The 23,722-nt window shown below is 37.5% G+C and overlaps 2 protein-coding genes across 18 annotated transcripts in view; one reads left to right on the top strand and one right to left on the bottom strand.

Moving 5' to 3' along the window:
• LRRC8A (leucine rich repeat containing 8 VRAC subunit A) overlaps positions 1–5,030 on the bottom strand; it is a 38,666-nt gene extending 33,636 nt beyond the window's left edge. For all 6 annotated transcript variants that reach the window (XM_074284903.1, XM_074284905.1, XM_074284906.1 and 3 more), the window contains exons 1-2: positions 4,902–5,030; positions 1,393–1,517 (exon numbers count right to left, since the gene is read on the bottom strand). The gene's annotated coding sequence lies outside the window, so the exon portion shown is untranslated. The remainder of the gene's footprint in view (positions 1–1,392; positions 1,518–4,901) is intronic.
• The window catches only part of KYAT1 (kynurenine aminotransferase 1), an 82,244-nt gene that overhangs the window by 27,220 nt on the left and 31,302 nt on the right, over positions 1–23,722 (top strand). For 2 of the 12 annotated variants that reach the window (XM_074284912.1, XM_074284915.1), the window contains exons 1-2: positions 5,257–5,351; positions 8,254–8,279. The exons of 3 other annotated variants lie outside the window; for them this stretch is intronic. The gene's annotated coding sequence lies outside the window, so the exon portion shown is untranslated. Of the gene's footprint in view, positions 1–5,110; positions 5,373–8,253; positions 8,280–11,190; positions 11,209–23,722 lie in introns of those variants that run through there. 7 more of the 12 variants (XM_074284913.1, XM_074284914.1, XM_074284919.1 and 4 more) reach the window with 6 other exon arrangements.

The following is a 23,722-nucleotide window of genomic DNA, read 5'->3' as shown; positions in this document are numbered from 1 at the left end:
ATAAGGGGGTTGGATTAGATCTGATTGTCTTAATGATCTTAAGAATTATTATTTAGAGACACTTAAGGGTCTAGACATTCCTCGGTGCTTCTAGAAAAACAAAATTGGGTTCAGGTACTTTATAAGCCAGAAATCAAGGGTAAAGGTAGATTCAGCAGAGATTCTGCTAGAGAAGGAATTGACAACACAGACAAGAATTGGATTTCCTGAAGGATCTCTGACAATATGTATCCCACTTTAGAAGATAGGAACAGGCATCAAAGAAAAGGAAGAGTGAACACCAAAGGAGGATTACAATAAACCTTTGAAAACAACCTTAAGCAAGAAGAGAAATCCTAAGAATAACATACAAGCAAAGAATTTTGTAGCTATCCCTCAATCCCTCCAAACTACCATGTACTCCTCCCTCCACAAATAACAGAAATTTCTCCACAGGGGATGAAACCTCCGAAGAATTTCCCACCATCATCCAAGAAATGACTCCCAAGCTAGCCACACTCTTCCATCTTTAAAATAACTAGAAATTTTAAAATACGTATGTCGAGAAGACAAAAAGTGACCACAACCAAAATGTCCTCTGGGATGAGAATTTTGCTATCAGGGACTGTTTTGTTCTCAGAGGAAATCACACTGCCAAGCTAGACACAGCAATACTCTTTCTCTGGCCACCAGCATTTGCTTCTCAAGGAAAGGAATATGAGCTGGAACTCATACTGGTTCAGCCAGGATGTCTGTAGCTGTTAGAAGGAATTCTTACCCAAGAAAAGCAAGATGCTCTGCTTCCTGCCTGTCCTCCTGCTGAGAGGGATGGCATAGATTACAGCCCCTAGCCTCTGCTTCCCTGGGGATAGAGAGTGCCTAGAAAACAAGCAGGAAACTCCTGCTAGGAAGGACTAAGTTTGGGTGACCTTGTTCCTAATAAGCAAAGTCTGAGAAATTACACTAGACTTACACGATTTCCTTTTTGTTGTTCCAAATCTTCCTGACAAACCAAAATCCAGATCTGGAGCCAGGAAAAAGAGGCAGGATTTCAGCCCTTAGAAAGACTCTTCAGGATGAGCTCTCAAAGACCCATTCTGTATAACTGAATCCATGTAAAAGATCTCTCAATATACATAATTTTTGCATTTAAGCAGTACAGTAATAACCACATAGAGGTGAAACCAAAAAAAGAGAATTATTCTCCTTTACTTCTAATTTCTACCAGAACTCCAGAATAATAACATGACAGATTCCAGAGGACTATAGAAATTGTTGTCCTTTGCTATACCCAAGCCAGGCATAAAATGCTGCAGTTCCTTTCTACCCATGCTTAGAGAACCAGTAAAATTTAACTGGCTCCTCCTGCCTCTGAGGCTTAAACGTCATAAGAAAGGGGGTCAGGGCACTTACCTTACAGCTGGTTTTGCTATCTACACTTTAATCCTCTGTGCTGGAGTTGGACAGCATCTGTATGGACTGGATTCTGATTCGGTTCTGAAGCGCCACATTCCCCAAGCGCCATGGAAGCAGCCCCCCTGTAAGGAAATAAAAGCTAATATCAATAAAGGAGGCAGCAGAAACCATCAGCCCAAACCAAATAAGAAGTCAGAAGATTAGGACTCTACCATCCAGAGCTCTTCTCAACTCACTGTGACATCTTGGGACCATTATCCCTTTTAGCTATAAAATAGGCACATAATCTTTACTTATATACATATCACAAAGGAATAAGGTCCTAGCTAATTACTCTAAATGAAAACCAAAAAAAATTATTCCAGGAATTTTTACTGCCAAAATTTCCTAAGAAAGATGGTATTCCATAGCAAGGAAAGACAAGCCTCAAATAACAGGAATTCTATCAGGTTGGGTTTAGAAGTTAGAGAAGAGATGATTTAGGAAATGATTCCTTCTGAGACACAAAAGAAATCAAAGCAAAATCAAAGCCCTAAAGCACACTAATTCTGAGGTGTTAAGACTTACTCCATCTCAAATTATCTTAATTTTTTTTATCTACATACATGTAAGCTCCTTAGAAGATAAGGCCTGTTCATTTTTGTCTTTCTCTCCCCAGAGTATTGCACACAATAGATATTCAAATATTTTTTCATGTAATCTGCTCTGTATACACAAAAGTATTTAATAAATGTTTGGTAAATGAATCACAGAATCTCAGAGTTTGAAAAGACCTCAAAGGTCATCTAACCCAACCTACACTAGCAAATTATCCCTGACATGTGTTTCTCCAGTCCCTATCAGAAGACATCCAATGATAGAAGAAAGAACTATGACTGCTTGAGGCAGCTCCTTCTACTTTTAGATGGCTCTGTGTAGAAAGTTTTGCATTTTATCAAACTAAAATCTTGCCTCTCTGTAATTTCTAATCATTACTACTATTAGTTTTACCCTCTAGAACAAAAATAAACTTAAACCTCCTTTCACCTACTTGAAGAAAGCCAGCATGTCTCTCCTAAATTTTCTCAGTTACCAGGAAGCCAGAAAACACTGCTTGCTCTATCTGTGCCTATGACTGGTGAGTCTTAAAACATAATGTTTGAAGATGTTCCAGTAATTAAGATAGTGTTAATTCAACCCTGTGAACCCAACCTTATGAGATGTGGGGAGTTATTTTCCATTCAGAGGAATGTTCTGAGGAAAATGAAATAACTTTTTAAAGAGGACTCTCCCTCCATCCCAATAAAGTAAGGTTGAAACAATTTCACCTTGCTAATTACTGAGTTGTCCTAAATTGGTCTGTTTTGAGACTAGACAGTGAAAGGCAATGAGCACGCACACAAAGCATCACTTCAACCTCATTTCCTCTGGGACAAACCATCTGTCCCTCCACACCCAAACACTTAGGCTTATGGGAAGAATTTGACCTTCATGCCTTTGATGCTAATATGACCCTGCCATCTGCATTGCCAGGCTCTGCAGAACTGTCCCCTCATGATAGCTTCTGAAATACCAGCTTTCTCTACAAAGGAGACATCAGACCCTACTATTCTCTAATCAGAATACTTTGCTGTCCACCTGAATTTTCAGAAAGGAGCTAACATGGAATAGTAGAAAGATCACTGAATGGTGTCAGATGATCTGCAACTTACTAATTATCCAACCTTCTGTAAATTGCTTCCTTACTCTAACATTCATCTTGCTCACCTGCAAAATAAGAGAACTGAACTAAATATGATCTAAAGTTGTTCATTTCAAATCTAAGACATAATCCTGTGAGGTGCAGATACTTACTGGGAAGAAGCATAGATGCTTCACACAGATACAACAGATGCTAAATTTGACTGGAAAAAAGAAACCACAAGAAGATTTAAACCATATACCAATTTCAATTTAATGCATGTTCTCTTTCCCAGTTATTCTGTCAAATCCTAATGCAAAGGCTTCCATGAGAACAGGGCAGAGAAGACTTTCAAGGACTTTCCCAAATAGAATTACCCTAAATCTCTCTCCTTAGACCAGAAGAAGTTCCAGAAGATGGGAGGTCTTCCATCAGTTGAGTGATCACCAAAAAAAATTCTGCAACAAATTTTAAGTGCCCAATAACCTAACAGGTAGTCCTTGCCAAATGGAACAAGATCCTTATCTGAACCTTGTCTTCCAAAGTCCCAAGGGAAAGAAAAAAAGCAATGTTTGAGTTAAAACAAAACAAAACAATAACAATCCTCATGAAAGAAGACTTAAGGGAATACAATCATTATCTTCAAGATACCTAAAAGGCTCTCCTGTGAAAGAAGATAAGAGTATATATATATATATATATATATATATATATATATATATATATATATATATATATATGTTTGACTTCATGAAACAAAACGAGGTACAATGAGAAAATATAGGGAGTTCTGTAATCTTAATCTAAAGAAAACTTCCTAACAATGAGTTGTTCAAAAATTGAACAGGATGCTTCAGAGGAAAGTGAAGATATTCAAGGGAAGTCTGGCTTCCATTTCTGGAGAAATGTGGTGGACCAGTATCCATGCTTCAGCTAGAGATCAGATTGGATGACCTCTGAGTTTCTCCCACTTTAGAGACTACAACCTGTGAATTTCTAGCACTAGGGCCCCTCCAACACAGCACCCTCTTCCTTCCAAGTTCCCTCCCTAATTTAGCGCTCTTCCAAAGGGGGGGGGGGGGGAAGACCAGTTGCAATACCAAAGGCTCTGCACACTGGGCTGGGCCCGAGAGGGAGGGGAGTGGAGAAAGAATTTTTTGTCCTACCACCGTGCTGAGCAGACCCTGCCTTAACTCCCCAGGAGAGAGAGATTAACCAAAGACCACCCCTATGTGGGACTCAGTTTCCCTCTCTGAAAATGACGGGATTGTAGAGGATCTCCCAGATCCTTTCCAGCTTGGAAACCGTGCAATGTTCATTCTCTATGGAACAAATGTGGCGGAACCACCGACCAACCTCACAGCATATTTAGGGAAGGGAAGTGGAAAGAAAAATTTAAGAGCTCCCCCCTTCACCCTGTCTCCGAGATGGGGACCTCCAAAGCTAAGCAATATTCTTTCCATTGAATGGTCAAGGTATTTCTGAAAGTGAGTGACATCTCCCAAGCAAAATGATCCCCGAACTGGGAGAAACCCCCTAAAGAGAACGCCGCCCCCAAACTAGGTGACGCCCCCAAAGTAAAAGGACTCAACAAAGCCAGGTGACAGCTCCAAAGCAAAAGAAGCCTATGCAAGAGGAAGGGCTGGGTAACTCTCCAAAAGGAAAAGGCGGGGGAGAGCCAGAGGAAGGGAACGCGCCTGGCACCTCCCTTTCTCCCCTAGGCGCCTAGGACAGAGTTCCGTCCCTCCTAACGTGGAAGCCCTCTTCCGGCCCAGGTTAGGGGGTTACTGAGGCAGCGCCGACCCCGTCTGTTTCCCGGCCCCGGGACCCCGGCCCCAGCACTTACGCCGCAGAGCCCGGCAGCCTCCCGGCGCCCTTCCGCGATTCGGTCCCCGCCGGCTCCTCCGGCCGGCGGCTCCTTTTGTTTGTCCCCTCACTGCACCACTCGGGCTCCTCCGCCCCGGACGTGACGTCACCTACGGCGTACGCCATGGGAGGGTAGCCGGGGATGAAGAAGGGAGAACAGCCACTCCCACTGCCTTATGAAAAAGTAGAGTGGGGGAGGGGAGGATGAAGCGGAGTAGCCATATTTGTGAAGGGCTTTCCGACAACCCAGTCTCCCCGAAAGCGTCATCTTACTTGAGGGCGGATGTTTGGAGAAAAAAAAAAAAAAACTAGCGGAACGCAGTTAAAGGGGCAGTAACGCCGGGTTAGTCTGAGTCTTGCTTGGGAGAAAGTGAGGTCTTTGCTATCCAAACTTTCTCCTCGCCTGCAGCCTCGAGCGCTTGGGCTCACGGTGAGTAGCTGTTCCGGACCCGTGGAAACTATAGGAGAAATGCATACCTACATGCTTACGTACCTGGAGCCTCTAAGGATAGGGCGTGCAAGTGCTAAGCGGGTCCTGTGCCTGTCACCTGGCAGTGCAAATGCACAAGCTGGGTGCCGGGTGGAGCAGGAGAAACCCCGGGGCGCCGCTGGCCCCCAGCCGCCCGAGCTGGGCTCTTTGCTTTCGGGCTCCGTGAGGAGGATCGGAAACTGCCCGGTCCTAGAAACCAAGAAACCTGGGTTCTAAACCGCCGGTTCTGCCTAAGCTGCTTGTGCGACCTTGGGCCTGGCCTCTTACCCTTTCTGGGTCACTATATTGTAATATCCAATGTCAGTCACTGGTCGTCACCTTTATCATCATAATAGCTCTTATATATCCTGTGCTTTTCAAACCCTAAATGCGCGCTTCCCCTCCCCACTCCCATTAATTAATTAATTCGTTCAGAAAGCCTTGATTACAGTGCCCGGCTCTGTGTTCTGATGGGGCTGCAGAGGTCTAGACCACTGACCGACTCCTGCCTTCAAGGGACCGTTGCATTCTTTGGAGGGAAACTACAAGAACGAATATAAGTAAATTGTATCCGAGGAAGGACTTGTATTTATGTCTTTGAGTCAAGGTCTAGTGCTCCGAGTGCTGCATCACTTAGCAGCTCCTGTTTGTGGTCAATGCAACTGGGAGGATAGAATGCTGGGCCTGGAATCAGGAAAACGTGAGCTCAAACATGACCTCAGACGCACTAGCTGTGTGACCCTGGGCAAGTCACTTCACTGTCTGCCTCAGTTTCCTCATCTGTAAAATGAGCTGGAGAAGGAAACGTCAGACCACTCCAGGATCTTTGCCAAGAAAACCCCAAATGGGATTGTGAAGAGTCAGATTCGGCTAAATAACAATAAAGGGGGAATAGAGTGGGAAGGAATTTGAGGGAATCAGGATGGATTTTCTGTAGAATCCACTATCCCTCCAGTTACTAATTCCTATTTGATTCACTCCCCTTAGCCAATCACTTGCAAGGGCTTGTTGATTCTCCTCTAGACAATATCTCAGATTCATTCCTACCAAGTCACAATTCTCCTCCAATCCCACTGTCTTGAACTATTGCAATGCAGTCCCTCATGTCTCTCTCTTCTCCAAACCATGCTGCACCCTCACTGCCAAAGTGATATTCCTAAAGCCAGGCCTGACCATGTGTCTTCAGAATTCAAGTCTGTCTCCTATCCAAGACCTTTCCTGATCATCCCCTTTGAATAAGTCATACATGAATTTTCATCTCCATTTTACAGCTAAGGAAACTGAAGCTTAGAGAAATCATTGTGGTTCTCCTGTTTATACCTTAAAATTTCCCTCTCTCTACTTACCCTCAAGGTTAAAGTGGTTGCTGGCCTCAATAACTAATAAGGTTCCTTTTTATATTTAACCTACATTATTTTCATAAACATCTACGGATACAAAGATTTTTGAATGATATATGAAGATCCTCTTGCAAAACACCACCAGTAGCAGCTTGCAATCCCTGCAGAACACTGCTGATCTATTTCATTAAATTTAGCAAACATTTATTAAGTACTTACTATGTTCTAGGTTCTAAGAATACAAATAAACAAACCAGTCCTTGCCCTCAAGAAATATACATTCTACTGGAAATGTTTCAGTAGCTTGACATTTACATAACACTTTAAGGTTTAAAAACATTTTATATTATTTTATCTAAGCCTCACAACAACCAGAGGTAATGAAGCTGTTACAACAGTTTTATCCCAATTTTCTGGATGAGGAAACTGAAGCTTAGTTTTCTTATTAATGTTTCACACGACTTCACATATATAACACGTCTCATTGCTTGCCTGAAGTGGAGAGAGGGAGAGAATTTAGAGTTCAAAATTTAAAAATAAAAATAAAAGAATATTTAAAAAAAAATAAATCTCAAATAAGAACATAATATTAAAAAAAAAAAAAGAAAGAAAAGAAAACTTGGAAAATTTGAATCCTGCCTAAACCCCTTAATAACTGTGTAACCCTGGGCAAGTTACTCAATCTGCCTCAATTTTCTCTTCTGTAAAATTGAAGCTTATAGTGGCACCTACCTTGCAGGGTTGTTGTGATGATGCAGTGAAATAATATTTGTAAAGCCCTTTGCAAATCTTAAAGAGGTACATAAATGCTAGTTATTATCTATTAAGATCTATTAAGAGTAAAAACAGAATTATTCCCCATATCCCTTCTAGATTCAAGTCCAGCTTTCATCCCACTATACCCAGATGCCATTTGAATTTTTCTTTGGTGATTATCTTTTTGGAGTTGACAGATAACTGGCCTACTGTAGACAGTCATTTTACCTTAATTCCTGTTCTCAGAGCTTTGTTGATTCAAAATCCCAGTCCCAGTAGAGAGCTAGAGGGAAGAGAGAGGCAGAGAAAGAAAGAGAGATAAACACATAGGTGTCCCTCTGCTGGGACTTACAGTAACCAGGAAAGGTTTGAGACTCTCCTAATAATTCTTTGTTACTAAGGATTCTACATTCCTGATGTCCAGAATTTGCCTAATTACTATGTGGTATGTGCATTTGAATTAGTAGAAGAATATCTAGATTCTGATTCTAATGAATTTTAAATTTTATCAGTATTTGTCTAGAGGTGTGAGGATGTGTCAGTGGTATGGGAGGGGGAATTAGATTTGAATGTCTCTTAGCATTTTCTTTAGCTGTCTAACACAACCCTCTCTGCCTCCATTCCCATAAAATGAGGGGGTGAGTACACTAGAAAATCTATCTTTTAAGCCCCCTTCCAATTTTAATATCTTATGGTTCTATACTTTAATTCCCTAGCCCTCTTTGGGAAAATATTTATAAATGATTTAACTTCCATTCTCATTCCAGGAAAAGTGTTATTCTCACACCTGAGGGTAAAAACACCATTTCTTCTACAGCATCACTCTTTTGCACGATGACCTAATTCTTCCCTTGGAATACTTACACTAGTGCTTACATTTCACCTCTTGGTTTCTGGAGTTACTAATTTGACTCTTCTTTTTCTGAAACCTAAAGGAGTTGTTTACAGGTGACTGGTTGTTCAACTAATCCATAATGTCACTGTGCTCTTCCTTTACACTTAATCTGTTAATCAACAAATATTTCACTTGCTGACGAATTAATGTATTTAAAGTTTATTAAATGTGCTCAGGGCTACAAATGATATAGAGATAAGATTGAAAGCTGATTCTTAAGCATTGAGTACCTGGCCCTTTCCTGGAGGAAAGCAAACAGAAGGATGAAAGGATTCAAAATTATGTAATATGAAAATCAATTGTTGGAATTGGGGATATTTTAGCCCAGGAAGGAGATTTAAAAAAAAAAAATTTCCCAATTCCATGAAAAAAACAATTTTTTTAACATTCATTTTTAAAAGTTTTTAGTTCTAAATGCCCTGCTTCCTTCCCACCTCTTGCCCCTGTTTAAAATAGATACAGGTTATACATGTGCAGTCATGCAAAACATCTCTATATTAGTCATATTATATAAGACAGACCCCTAAAATGCATGGAAAAAGTAATATATTTTGATCTGCATTCAGATGCGATCAGTTTTTTCTCTAGAAGTAGAAAGCATTTTTCATAAGTCCCTATGAATTATCTTAGATCTCTTTGTATTGCTGAGAATAGTTAAGTTATTCATAATTGATCATCATACAATCTACTGTTACTATATACAATGTTCTCTTGGTTCTGCTAACTTCACTTTGCATCAATTTATATCTTTTTCTAAAAGCATTCTGCTCATCATATAGCACAATAGTATTCTATCATAATCATATATCACAATTTGCTCAACTATTTCCAAATTGATAGACACCCTCTGAATTTCCAATTCTTTGCTACCACAAAAAGAACTGCTATAAATATTTTTGTACATATAGGTCCTTTTCCATTAAAAAAAAAATCTCTTTGTCATACAGATCTACAAGTATTATTGCTGGGTCAAAGGTATGCACAATTTTATAGCCTTTTGGACATGGTTCCAAATTGTTTTTCAGAATGGTTAGATCAGCTCACACTTCCACTAACAGTGCATTTGTGTCCCAATTTTCACACATTCCCTCCAACATTTGTAATTTTCCTTTTCTCTTATATTCTCCAATCTTATATAGGTGTGAAATGGTACTTGAGAGTTATTTTAATTTGCATTTCTCTAATCAATAATGATTTAAAGTATTTTAAAAATAGTTATAGATAGCTTTGATTTCTTCATCTAAACAATGCTTGTTAATATCTTTTGAACATTTATCAATGTAGTTTTAGAAAATTGACTCTGTTCTCTATATATTTGAGAAATGAGGCCTTTATCAAAGAAATTTATAAAAATTTCCTCCAGTTTTCTGCTTTTCTTCTGATTTTGGCTGTATTTGATTTTGTTTATACAGAACTTTTTTTAATTTAATGTAATTGAAATTATTCCTTTTATATCTTGTAATGCTGTCAATCTCTTGTTTGGTCATTAATTCCTCCCTTATTCTTTACAGATCTATTCTATTGCTATTCTATGCTCCCCTAATTTACTTATGTTATCACTTCTTATGTCTAAATCATTTATCCATTTTGACCTTATTTTAATTTATACTGCGAGTTGTTGGTCTAACCTAATTTCTACCAAACTATTATTTGGCTTTTCCAGCAATTTTTGCCAAATACTTAGTTCTTGTTGAAAAAAGTGGGATCTTTGTGTTTATCAAATGCCAAATTATTATAATCATTGTCTCATAGTATTTCGAACTATTATTTATTTATTTAAAGTATCCACAGTATGTTAGAAAGAATACTGGAAATGGTGTCAGAAAAAAAATGAGTTCAATTTTACCTGATCTTTGTGATATATTGCTGTAATCTTCTTTCTAGTATTAAATTTAAATTTTTTGCATTAATTATTCATTCAATAGGTTTTTTTTTCCTGTTTTAGGTATCAACACCATATTTGTGTCATAAAAGTAATTTGGTAGGATTGGGAGGAGATTTTTATAGGAAAAAACAACCTGGGAGACACTTTGTTGTATCCAGTGAGTGGCTCTTGTTTTAAACACTTTGACTTATTCATTAGCATGTAATTCATTAAGGGCAAAAATCTTTTTTATTTTGCTCTTTTGTTTTTGTATTTTCAGTGCCTCACATTTTTTTTTTTTTAAACCAGATCTATGATTTTGATTTAGGAAGCTGTAGGTGAAGACTTTCCCTGATAGGTAGGTCTGAACCTTCTCTGTATCTTATTTTTTTTTTAATTATAGTATTTTATTTTTACATATACATGCAAAGATAATTTTCAACATTCATCTTTGTCAAACTTTGTGTTCCTAATTTTTGTCCCTCTCTAACCTCTCCTTTCCCCTTCCCAAGATGGCAAGCAACCTGATCTTAAACGTGTGTAATTCTTTCAAACATACCTTCTCTGTATTTTATAGTCTTTTTAGAGTTACCTAGAATGTCAAATTAAAATAGAAATTGGGGATCACTAAATAGTACTAAGTGTTCAGGACTGGGGATAGGAGGAAAAGACATATTGACTTAGAAAATATTAACATTGTGTTTTATTGCATTTTTATTTGTTTTGTTAGATGTTTCTCAAATACATTGTCTGTGACTGTGATAGAACTTGGCCCAGATCCATCTAACCCCAATGCCAACTATTCTTCCACTATTTTGTTTTCAGTTATTTTTCAGTCATGACTGACTCTGGGATTTTCTTGGCAAAGACACTGGAATGGTTTGCCATTTCCTTCTCCGGCTCATTTTACAGATGAGGAAACTGAGGCAAACAGTGAAGTGACTTGTCCAGAATCTATGGCCAGTAAGTATCTGAGGCCATAGTTGAACTCAGGAAGATGGGTCTTCTAGTCACCAGACCCAGCACTTTATCTACTTTGCTACCTAAGTACCCTTTACACTCCACCACATTATTTCTTGCCTTCTTGCTTTAGTCATAGTGGTGTATGAATGCTGGTTGAATTTCCTTCATCCTGTCACTGTCTCTCCTACATATCTGTCTATTCTTTTCCAATCCTACAACTGATACCCTAGTTTACAAAACAAAAAGAGTTCTCAGCTCTAGAGTCCTGAAGTTGAAATCTTGCCTTTGGCATTCATTTAGCTTTCTGAGTTCTTTGTAAATCTTGAAGGATTTTATAAATATATTATCAAAGCCTTTATCTCTTATCTATGCAACAATTGCCTTGTAACTCATTGATCCCTTTCCAGTGTAACTTGCATAGAACATTGGGATTCATCTTCACAACTCTACTCAGAAACTCCCACTATCTGTAGGATAAAGTCTAAACTCCTTAACTTGGCATTCAAAAACCTCTGGTTCATTCTGGTTCAAATTTACTTTTTCAGTCAGATCTCCTGTTACTCAAATGGATCTTACTCACCATTACTTGTACACACCTGGAATCTAACAACCTCATGCCTATAGTTCAATTGTGTTGTTCTCTAGGTTTAGAATGCTTTGTCCCTCCCTCAAATCATTGCCTGTTGAAATTCTACCCATTTCCCCCAATGAAGCTTTTTCTGATCCACCCCTCTCCACTCCTCCCCCATCCCACAACCAGCCATCTCTCTAAATCCCAACAACATTTTGTTCTGTTCTTAGATTTTGCTTTGTGTTTTAGTCATTTGTGCTTAGGTTCTCTCACTAGATTGTAAGCTGTTTGAGGGCAGAGACTGTATTTTATTCATCTTTAGTACATTGTTCACTACCTAGTATGGTGGCCCATAACATATATCATGGGGACATTTGACATTTGTTACATTTGTAACAGGGACGTGAATGTAATGTAACAAGAACTACAAACTGAATAGTCAGCTGGAGGAAGCTAGAGGAAGGAAATGTTATCATGGTTAAAAGACTATGCTGACTGAGCTCAGAGGAAAGGCACGTCAGGAAAAACATCTTTTTCCTGTAATAGTCATGGCCAGCTGTGGCTTCCCCAGCCCATTCCTCCTGATCCTTAAGTATTAGACACCAATCAGAAAATTGGAAAGTGAGAAGGGACCTCAGTGGTCTAGTGCAATCTGTGCAGAGAAGGAATCCTCTCCTTCCCATACCTGACAAGTGGTCAAGGAGGGGAAATCTGCACTCTAAATAGGCAGCCCCAACTACTTTTTTTTTTCTTTTTTCTTTTTTTTAATAATAATAGTTTTTATTTACCAGATATTTGCATGGGTAATTTTACAACGTTGACAATTGCCAAAACTTTTTTTTCCCAATTTTCCCCCTCCTCCCCCATCTGATGGCAGGTCGACCAATACATGCTAAATATGTTAGAGTATAAATTAAATACAATATATGTATACATGACCAAGCAGTTGTTTTGCTGAACAAAAAGAATCGGACTTTGAAATAGTGTACATTTAGCCTGTGAAAGAAATCCAAAATGCAGGTGGACAAAATTAGAGGGATTGGAAATTCTATGTAGTGGCTTAAAGTCATCTCCCAGAGTTCTTTCACTGGGTGTAGCTGGTTCATTTCATTACTGCTCAATTGGAACTGATTTGGTTCATCTCATTGTTGGAGAGGGCCACGTCTATCAGAATTGATCATCACCCAACTACTTTTGAACAGCTTTCATTATTAGACATTAAACCTCAGTTCTCCTCTTTGCCTCATCTACTCCTAGTTCTGATTCCTCCCTTTGGCCCAAACAGAACTTGCCTAATCCCTTCTCCCTGAGGCAGCCCTTGAAGACAGTCATATGTTCCACAAGTCTTTTTTCCTTTAGGCTAATCATCTGCAAATTGTCAAATCGATCATGCATGGATTCTAGGCCTAATATCATCCTGGTTTGTCTTCCCCAGTATATTTTCTAGCTTATCAACGGCCTTCTTGTGTCCATAACAGAACACTATACTCCAGATAGGGGTTGAAGAGGACAGAACATACTAGGATTAGGACTTCTGTTCCTGGAAAATGTAGCTCAAGATCCTGTTAAGTTTTTTGTCTTCTAGAGTGTACTACAGAATTTGATTTCTATTGTGCTTTTTGTTGTTGGTCAGTCATTTTTCAGTAGTGTCCAAGTCTTTGTGACCCCATTTATGGTTTTCTTGGCAAAGATACTGTAGTGTTTTTTGCCATTTCCTTCTCCAGTTCATTTTACAGATGAGGAAACTGAGACAAACAAAGTTAGGTGACTTGCCCAGGATCACATAGCCAGTAAGTGTCTGAGGTCAGATCTGAACTATGGAAGGTAAGTCTTGCCTTCTCCAGGTCTGGTATTCTATCTGCTGTGCCACCTCAAAAATGCATAAAATATATGTGTGATATATCAACCTAAATTTTGTATTATAGTACTATAAACACACCATAAGAGAAAAAGAAAAAAATTTAGAATTTTTCTTTAATATGAACATGTAATGTTCTCTGTTTGGTTTTCTTAAGGTCTCTGGGCAGCCTTCTTTTCAGTTCAGTAATCACCACAAGGACAGCCAGGTGTTAAAGTCCAAATGCTTTATTGTCTCCTTTAAAATCTTGTCTCCTTGCCTAGGGTCCAGTTAGCTTTCTTATATTCCAGATGCTTTATTATCTCCTTCCTGGGACTGGGCAGCTTTCTGGAGAGCCTTTCAGACAGGCCTTGGTCCCAGTGGAGAAATGCAGAAGGGGAGGAGGCTGCCACCAGTGGCCTGACTGAATGAAGATCGATTGATTGTCCTTGGTTCTGAGAGCTTGAGCTCCTGCCTGTCTTCTCTGCCCTCTGAAAGTTTCTCCTCTGTGGCTCTCAGTCCCAGTATAAACCAATTGTTATATCACTAGGAAACCTTTATTTCTTGTAAGATTAAATTAACCGTACTGAACCATGCTAAACTAGATAACCATTGTCTCATCAATTCCACTTAGTACCTAATAAGAATCCTTGTTTCAAGTTCAAAGTTTTGGCCCATAACATGAAGGGAAGGGCCAAAAAATTTTACTCCAATTTTCCAGATCCCAGGGACACCATTCCACTGATTCCCATGATGTGGAAGGGATAACTTTTCTAGCACAACCTGTTTTTGATGAAGCCATGTTGCCTCTTTGTAATTCAGTTCATTTGGCTCTTTAATGACATGATTTACAATTTTCCAAGTCGTCCAAATCAAACTGTCTGGTTTCTTTTTTTTTAAATCAGGACACTTGGCCTTTTTTATTTTTTGTGTAACTCTCCTGTTTTCCATGGCATTTTACATATCAATAACAGTGACTCAGCAGTTCCTGGTTCTTTGAGTACCAGAAGATTTGATTCTTCTGGGTCAGGTGACAAATTCATCCTGGGTTGAAGGTGTACTGTTTCTATCTTTCTGGACTTACTTATCTTGAATGTCAACTCCCTGTTAGTCATTTTTATCTTGTCACTTCCAGTATAAAGGTCATTCTCTTTTGCAGAGAAAATAAAAATAAAATAAGTATTGGATATTTCTACCTTTTTTCAGCTATTCTTATTCCAACTGCCTCAAGAAAAGGTCTTTCCCATTCTATGATTCTTACCCCACCCCCAAATTTTTTTCCAAATTAGGAAAAAAAAACTTTTGGTGGCCCTTCCCTTCCCTTGACAACTTAAACTAAATTATGAGCTTCAACTTTCCTAAGAGTTTTATAGGATCATATACACATTCCTATACACACATATACATGTACATAAACACACATACACACATATAGCTATATCATTTATCCAGGCTCTGATTTTAGTTTCTCAACTTACACTGACTAATATATTGGGTCCTTTAGGGAGCACCTGGCTATCTTCCACACTGCTGTAGGGTTCCAGGATTAACTCATGGGATTATGAGGTTCTTCTAATGCTACTATTCACAAATCCCCATCTAGTCCCCACTACCACTACTATTGATTATCCAGTTACTACTACCTCCTTAATAACATATAAAGAGTAATTAGTACTCTAGTATAATTTTGACCAGATCCTAGCTCTTCGACATCATTGATAGCCAATTAATATCAATTAGCTTTTACACAATTCACTTTTGGGCTCCTTATAGCCAAAAGAAAAGCAAGCTCTCTTGCTTGCAAGGCCCAATGTCTTTGTGACTGGAATAATTTACTACTGGATAGGGTCAGACAAGTCAAACTAGTTACATCTTTGGGCTGATTTCTCACTAAACTTGATTGCGGCAAATTTATAAGGTAATAATAACCTAGCCTATTTCATCTCCTGTATACATTCTGGAAAAGAATGAAATATGGCAAAGACTGAAAAACAACAACACCATGAAGGGCTCAACATCCTTCTATCCAGTAGTCTACAGCAGTTCATCTTTGTCCTCATTCAAAAACCATCAAGAAAAGAGAAGGATCAAATTCCTCTTTTGAAGTCACTTGTAGGTACTGGCTCAGAAACCAAAAAAAAAAAAAAAAAAAAAGCTTTTCATCACTATTGACTAAGTGTTAGAAAGTATGTTCTTTAAAAGGCAGGACCTTTCTGTTATATGTTTGCTGAAGCAGGCTAACTGATTTCACATATGGATTGTTAGAGAGAATACACATTGTACATTTTTAAAGAACTAGGCTTCTGTTGGTCATTTCTCCCATTAAATGTATATTTCTTTTAAAAATCTAAATTAGTTGATGAATTTCCTATGCATATAAAAATACAGTCTCTTCAGACTAATCTTTTTTCTTTCCCCCCACAGCTAGGGAGTGTTAAGTGTCTAAGACCAGATTTGAACTCTGGTCCTTCTGGATTCAGGGATGGTGCTCTATCCACTTTGCCACCTAGCTGCCCCTCTTCAAGCTAATCTTATGTTTCTTCCTTAAAGGAGTTGTTTTCTTTTCTACTTTCAGAATTTCATTCTTGAGCAATTCTTATTTCTCCTAGGGTGATTGTTATTTGAAACTACCTGTCCTCTGAAGCTTGCTTTCTCCAAATCTAGAATGTGTGTCACCTGCCTAGATTTCCTCTCCTCTTATCACAAACTTTAAGATGGAATGGAAAGCATATGCTTGGAGAATGATCAGGCCTACCATCCTGTGCTGGCTTGCTCTGTGGATACATACAGTGAATGAAAAGAGGCATCGGAGGGTGGAGTAGGATAAGCGGGATCATTCTTTGTGGGTGGAGAGAAAGGAGGTGCGGATATTCCTATATCTGTTCCCCTGATGGGGGACCCCAAAAGACCAAGAATAAAGATTTTTGCTTATCCTGACTCCTGCTAATTCTAAGGTATCCAGGGTGCTAACGCAGTCATTACAACTTAGTTCTCTAACTATTTGAGAAATGAGGCCTTTATCAGAGATATTTGCTACAAAAATTGTTTTCTAGCTTTCTGCTTTTCTTCCAATCTTGGCTGCACTTCTTTTATTTGTACAAAACCTTTTTCATTTTAATATAACCAAAATTATCTATTATAAATTGTGTAATGCTTTCAGTCTTTTGTTTGATCATGAATTCTTCCCTTCCCCATAGACCTGACAGGTAGACTGTTCCTTGCTCTTCTGATTTGCTTGCCTGTTTTTGTTTTTTATTGAAATGGATGAATATTTATTTTTATGTATTAAAATTTTTAGTTTTTTATTTTTCAAAATATATGCATAGTTTTCAACATTTACCCTTGCAAAATCTTGTGTTCCTTGTCTTCTCTCTCCTTTCCCCAACCTTCTCCCTTAGTCAGCAAGTAATCCAAGATATGTTAAACATGTGCAATTCTTCTATACATATTTCCACAATTATCATGTTGCACAGGAAAAATCAGATCAACAAGGAAAAAAATGAGAAAGAAAACAAAAAAACAAGCGAAAAACAAAATGTGTTGTGATCCACACTCAGTCCTCAGAGTCCTCTCTCTGAATACCCACGGCTCTCCATTCATCACAAGACCATTGGAACTGGCCTGAATCACCTTGCTGTTGAAAGAACCAAGTCCATCAGAATTGATCATGACATAATCTTACTGTTGCTGTGTACAAATGTTCTCTTGTCTACTCATTTTACTTAGCATCGGTTCATTAAGTCTCATCAGGACTCTCTGAAATCAACCTGTTTATTATTTCCTATAGAACAATAATATTTATACATCATATCAATAACATTCATATATCATAACTTATTCAGCCATTTCCTAACTGATAGGCATGCACTCAATTTCCAGTTCCTTGGCACTACAAAAAGAGCTACTATTAGGGCAGCTAGGTAGTGTAATGGATAGAGGACCAGCCCTGAAGTCAGGAGGACCTGAGTTCAAATCTGATCTCAGACACTTAATATTTCCTAGCTGTGTGACCTTGGGCAAATCCCTTAACCCCAGTTGCCTCAGGAAAAAAAAAAGGCTGCTACAAATATTTTTTGCACATATGATCCCTTTGGGATATAGGCCCAATAGAAACACTGCTGAATCAAAGGGTATACCCTTGGGCTATAATTCCATATTGCTCTCCAGAATGCTTAGATCAGTTCACAACTCCACCAAAAAATGTATTAGTGTCCCAGTTTTCCCACATCCCCTCCAGCATTTATCATCATTTTTTCCTGTCATTTTAGCCAATCTAAGAGGTGTGTAGTGGTACCTCAGAGTTGCCTTAATTTGCAATTCTCTGATCAATACTGATTTAGAGCATTTTTTCATGTGACTAGAAATGGTTTTAATTTCTTCACCTGAAAATTACCTTTTTATATCCTTTAATCATTTATCATTTGAAGAATAGCTTGTATTCTTATAAATTGAGTCAATTCATTATATATTTTAGAAATGAGACCTTCATCAGAACCCTTGGATGTAGAAATTTCCCCCCCAGTTTTCTGCTTCCCTTTTAATCCTATCTACGTTGGTTTTGTTTGCACAAAACCTTTTTAACTTAATATAATCAAAATTATCCATTTTGCATTTCATAATGTACTCTAATTCTTCTTTGATCACAAATTCTTACCTTTTCCACAGATCTGAATGGTAGACTATCCTTCATTCTTCCAATTTGCTTATAGTATCACTCTTTGTGTCTAAATCATGAACCCATTTTGACCTTATCTTGGTATAGGGTGTTAGGTGCTACCACTGTTTCTTAGCCAATACCAAATAATGTTGATGCTTACTGCTTTATAACATAGTTTGAGATCTGGTATTGCTAGGCCATCTTCCTTCATCTCCAGTAGGTTCTCTCTGCTTCAAGTTTGTTTTTTATTGAAAAACACAAACATATTTTAGGATTTTATTTTTTGATATGCTCTGCTCTCTGCTTCCATTTTATGGGAAACTTCATCCCATTCACATTCACAGTCATGTTTACTAACTGTATTTACTTCTGTCCTAGTTTACCTCCTGTTTCTCTTCTCTCTTCTTTCACCCTTTTCCTCCTCACCAGAGTTTTGCTTCTATCTACTACATCCCCCAGTCCGTCCTCTTTTCTGATTCCCTTCCTCCTTAACTCTTAACTCTTAACTCTCCTCCTCTCCTTCTTCCTTGTCAAGTAAAATAGATTTCTATTTTAATTGATTGTGTATATTAGTCCCTCTTTGAGCCAATACTGATGAGAATAATAAAATAATGTCCTTCATCCATTTTCTTCACTATAACATGTTTCATGCCTCTTCATGTGAAATAATGTATCTTGTTCTACCTCTCCCTTCTTTCTATACCCAGTGTATTCCTCTCTCATCCCTTAATTGTTTTAATATCACTCCCTCAAATTCTCCTTATACTCATACATTCTATTTATCTATATTCCTTCTAGCTGTACTATTAGTGATCCAGTTTCTAAGAATTACAATTATCATCTTCCCATATAGGGATGTAAACAGTTTAGCTCTATTGAATTCTTTGTTTTCTTTCCCCTTTTTACCTGTTTATGCTTCTCTTGGGTCTTGATACTGAAGGTAAATTTTTAAAATTCTGATCTTCTCTTTATGAAAATTTGAAATCTTTCTATTTCATTGAATGACTATTGCATAATTTTTCTAGTTAAGTGATTCTTGGTTGTAGTCCTAGCTCCTTTGCCTTCTGGAATATTATGTTCCATGATTTCTAATCTCTTAATGTATCTTTATTCTTTAATGAATTCCTTCTTTCTGATCACTTACAGTATTTTTTCTTTGATGTGATAATCCTGAATTTTGGATATAAGGTTACTTGGAGCTTTTATTTTTTAGTCTCTTTATTGAGATGATTGTTGGATTCTTTCAATACCTATTTCCAGGATATCAGGTCATTTGCCTTGATTATTTTTTGAAAGAAGTTGCTCAGGTTCTCCTTTTAATTATAGCTTTAATTATAGTCCAAAGATTCTGACATTATCTCCCTTGGATTTTTCCAATGAAGCATTTTATATTTTCTTTTATTTTCTCATTCTTTTGAATTTATTTGATTGATTCTTGATGTTTCAGAGAGTTATTTTCCCAATTCTAACTTTTAAGTGGTTACTTTCCTCCATTAGCTTTTGTATTTTCTTTTCTATTTAGCCAATTATACTTTTTAAAGAATTGTTTTCTTTAGTGAATTTTTGTAACTCTTTTTCCATTTGTCTAATTCTACTTTTTAAGCAATTGTTTTCTTTCTCCAAGTAGTTGACTTTTTTTCATAATTCTCTTGCATCACTCTCATTTCTTTCCCCAATTTTTCTTCTATCTCTTTTACGTGATTTTTAAACTCCTTTTTGAACTCTTCCCTGAGTTCTTTCTGAGTTTGAGACCACTTCTAATTTTTCTTTGGGGTTTTACCCTTAAGTATGTTGACATTATTGTCCTCTTCTGATTTATGTCTTGATCTTCCCTGTCACCATAACTTTCTATAGTCAGATTTTTTTTGTTGTTGTTATTGGTGGTGGTGGGGTTTTTTTTTTTTGTCATATTTCATGACTCATAGCCAGACAGCATTACCTGAAGCATACTGATATTCAAAAGATGGGCACAGAAGGCCATCTCTTTTGGTTTTTTTCCTTTCTTCTAAATTTGAGATCTGCTACTAGGGCATAATTTATTACAGTGGAGGAGATGGGAGGATGGATGAAGGGCATTATTTGAACTTTATTCTCATCATTATTGTCTCAAAGAGGGAATAATATACACAATCAGTTAAAATAGAAATCTGTCTCATTTAACAAGGAAATAGGAGGGGAGAAGATTAAGTAAAGGAGGAAGGGGAACACTGACTGAAGAGAGAGACTGGGTTAGATATAGATAGAAGCAAAACACTGATGAGGAGGAAAAGGGTGAAAGGAAAGAGAAAAGAAACAGGAGGAAAACTAGGATGGAGGTAAATACATTTAGTAAGCATAATAGCATAGCCAGCCTGAATCAGGCTTTTTGTGCTAGGAAGATGGGGTGCTGCCCTGATGTTGCCTTGAGTCTCACAAGGATCCTCATGTCTAGGGCAGTGCTTGGGGAGTGCAGGGTGATTGGTGCTGTTGGAGGCAGATGGCTCTGATATCTTACTTGATGCTCAGCCAGGGTCCTTAGTGGTGGTGTCTGGGGTTTGCTAAGGCCACAGGGCTGTTTCTGTTTCTTTAGTGAAGTACATCTTCTTCTGGCCACTAGAGGTTCCCTGTTTGCCCAAAGGCTATGCTGAAGCACATGGCAGTGTAGCATTCACCTGTGTTGTGGCATCTTGGTATGGGTGTTATCCTGCTCTACCTCACTGGGGCTCAGGATCTCCTGTTAGTTTGCTGAGGAGGGGCTTGCTGCTGGCTTGTATTCCTGGACTGTATTCTACTTTTACCCTAGTGAAACAGAACTTTCTCCCTGATTTTTCAAGTTTCTTAGGCTCAAAGATTGTTTCCCCCTGTCTTTTCACTGGTTCTGCTGCTCTGGATTTATCTAAGAATGCTATTTTATGGTTGTTTGGAGGTGACTATGATATAGTTACACTGTTTTATTGCTTACTGTGCTATCTTGGCATCCAGAAGTCCTTGGTTCACTTTAATTCAGTGGACATCAGTTGGGTGCTTATATTCATTATGTAAGGCCCTCTTCTAGGTACATAGAGATACATTGATGAATCTATGAGCTCCTCAGTGTAACTACTTCTCCCACTAATGCTGATTGCAGCCCATTTATATTTGATCATCCTCTATGATTTTTGTCTATGAAAGTGCCTGGGGGGAAATAGATCTATCCAATACACCTTCTTCTGTATCTCGACATGATATGTGGGTCATTGGATTTTATGTGGTCATTTGTTAGTCCTTGCTCTTCCTTCATGACTTATCTACTTTCTTTTTTTTGTCATAACTCTGCTTATGTCATTATTTTTCTCTTGCACAATTCTTCATTTAAGTTATTCCTGCCATATATCCTTCCATTGTCCTTTGAGTCACCTGAAACTTTCATTCTTTGGAGACTGTGATATTTCATGACTCATATCCAGACAGCACTACCAGAATTTTACTGATATTCAAAAGATGGGCACTGAAGGAATTATAGGCAAACAGGACAGCTTTGAAAGTTACATGTCTTACTTAAAAAGAAAAGAAGCCACATGATAGATTTGTGTTTCATATATAATCCTTCTTTTCTGCCCTACCATTTATATGAATATATTCACTTTATTGGGTACTATTGAAATTTAGAATTATAAAATTATTAAAAAATTAAAAGGGGGTGAGGATCACTGTTTCAGGGAGAAACTTGAGATCATTAAGAATTCCTGAACCATTTCCCAAATACATTCTAAATGTTTGATATGGATAATCAGAGTATTGTTGATCTTGTTTATGTCTTCCAAAGAATTTTGTATGATCTCAAAATATGCACAGGAAGCACCTTGCTGGAAGAAAGCTTTGAAGTCAGTATTTTCCTGAATTATATTTGGTTCTTTACAAATGCCTATCCATTCCCCTCTTCAATATTACATTTAGTATATAGATTTTTCTAATATAGGTTTTATAGACCTGAAAAATTAGACATATATTTTAATCATCTTTATTCAACAATGAAGTTTGTGAGGTGTTTTTTTTTTTTTTTTAAAGAGTTTGTTGCCTTTCCCCCTTTCAGATATCTTGGAAATAAGTCCCTTTATGCATTATCAGAATTGTCACCTTTAACACAGTTGTCATTTATGTATACTTGAGTTTTCTGCCTTTTATTTTAATACCATTTAGTACTTTATTGTTTAGTACCTTAGAGATTATGGTATAAAGGGTCCAAATTGGGGTTTCCATAAAGAGAAAAAAGTTTGTTACAAAAATGTTGACCATTTTTTTGGTCTTCATGTCCTTCTATTTTCTTCATTAAATGCTTTGAGGATGTTTTGACTTATTGGGTTCTTTGACAAAACTTCTTATAACCTTATTTTTTCTTCACTGCTTTTCCCTTTATTATGAGATGCAGAGATGCTGCTGGTCCTATTTTCTTCTAATATCCTTCCCCATGAGATTTTACAAATGAGTTCATATTTTAAATTGATGTTACTCTAGACTGTTGTATCTCTCCCCTTATCAAGAAGATCTATTGTTGGCTAATTGAGGAGGTTTCTAGATCTTTTGTTCTCTTTGTTCAATCAAGCAACATTTATTAAGTGCTTATTGTGTGCCAGGGCTCAAATAGAAATAGAAAAAAAAAAAGAAAAAAAAAAAAAAAAAAGAAGTAATCCATAGTATGATATCAATTGACCAGCAAGCACTTATTTTTTAATTGAAAATTTTTATTTGTTTTAATTAGGAAAATCTGCTTTCTCACCTTCCCAACCTATACCTCTGCTTCCCCTCCCCCCAAATTGAGAACATAAGAAAAACAAAGCTTGTTATACATCGATGTTCTTGATCAGTCATTCAATTGTGTCCTCCTCTTTGTGATCTCTTGAACCATATCACATCAAGCCCTTCCCCATTATCTTTTGAAGTCTGTCCAAGTTCATCTTTGTTGTTTCCATGATACTATCTATCCATCTCATCCCTTGCTGCCCCCTTGTCCTTTTATTTTCATTATGGTAATTTATAGTAATTCAGAACAATTCTTTATTGGCTGTATCCAAAAAGAATTTGTCTCCTTCTGTATTAAGCCCTTCACCTCTCTATCAGCATGTTTTGTTTTGTTTCTTTTTTTAATTATTAGACCTCTAGAACTGTATTTGATTATTGTGTTAAAAAGAGTTCAGTTTAGATAGTTCTATCACATTTCTATACCTTTATTCATCTAATGCCCAGTTTATAGGCACTCTTTCAGATTTTCATTCTAAAGCAAATTAAAAAGAGCTATGAATACTTTTGTGCATCCTAGGAGTTTGTTTTGGTTAGGATTAATTGTTTCTCTAATCTATCCTTCCTCTGATTCCCTCCACCCATTTTTTTTTTCCCCTTTTCCCTTCTATTTCCCTATTGAGTAAAATGTTTATCTTTATCCATCTGTATTCTTTTTTTTTTTTTTTTTTTTTTTTTTTTTGATTAGTTCAGA

The sequence above is a fragment of the Sminthopsis crassicaudata genome, chromosome 2 (assembly GCF_048593235.1).
Source record: "Sminthopsis crassicaudata isolate SCR6 chromosome 2, ASM4859323v1, whole genome shotgun sequence".
In the NCBI taxonomy this organism is placed as follows: Eukaryota; Metazoa; Chordata; class Mammalia; order Dasyuromorphia; family Dasyuridae; genus Sminthopsis; species Sminthopsis crassicaudata.
Note: the sequence above shows the minus strand (reverse complement) of the source record. Positions and strands in the feature narration are given on the sequence as shown.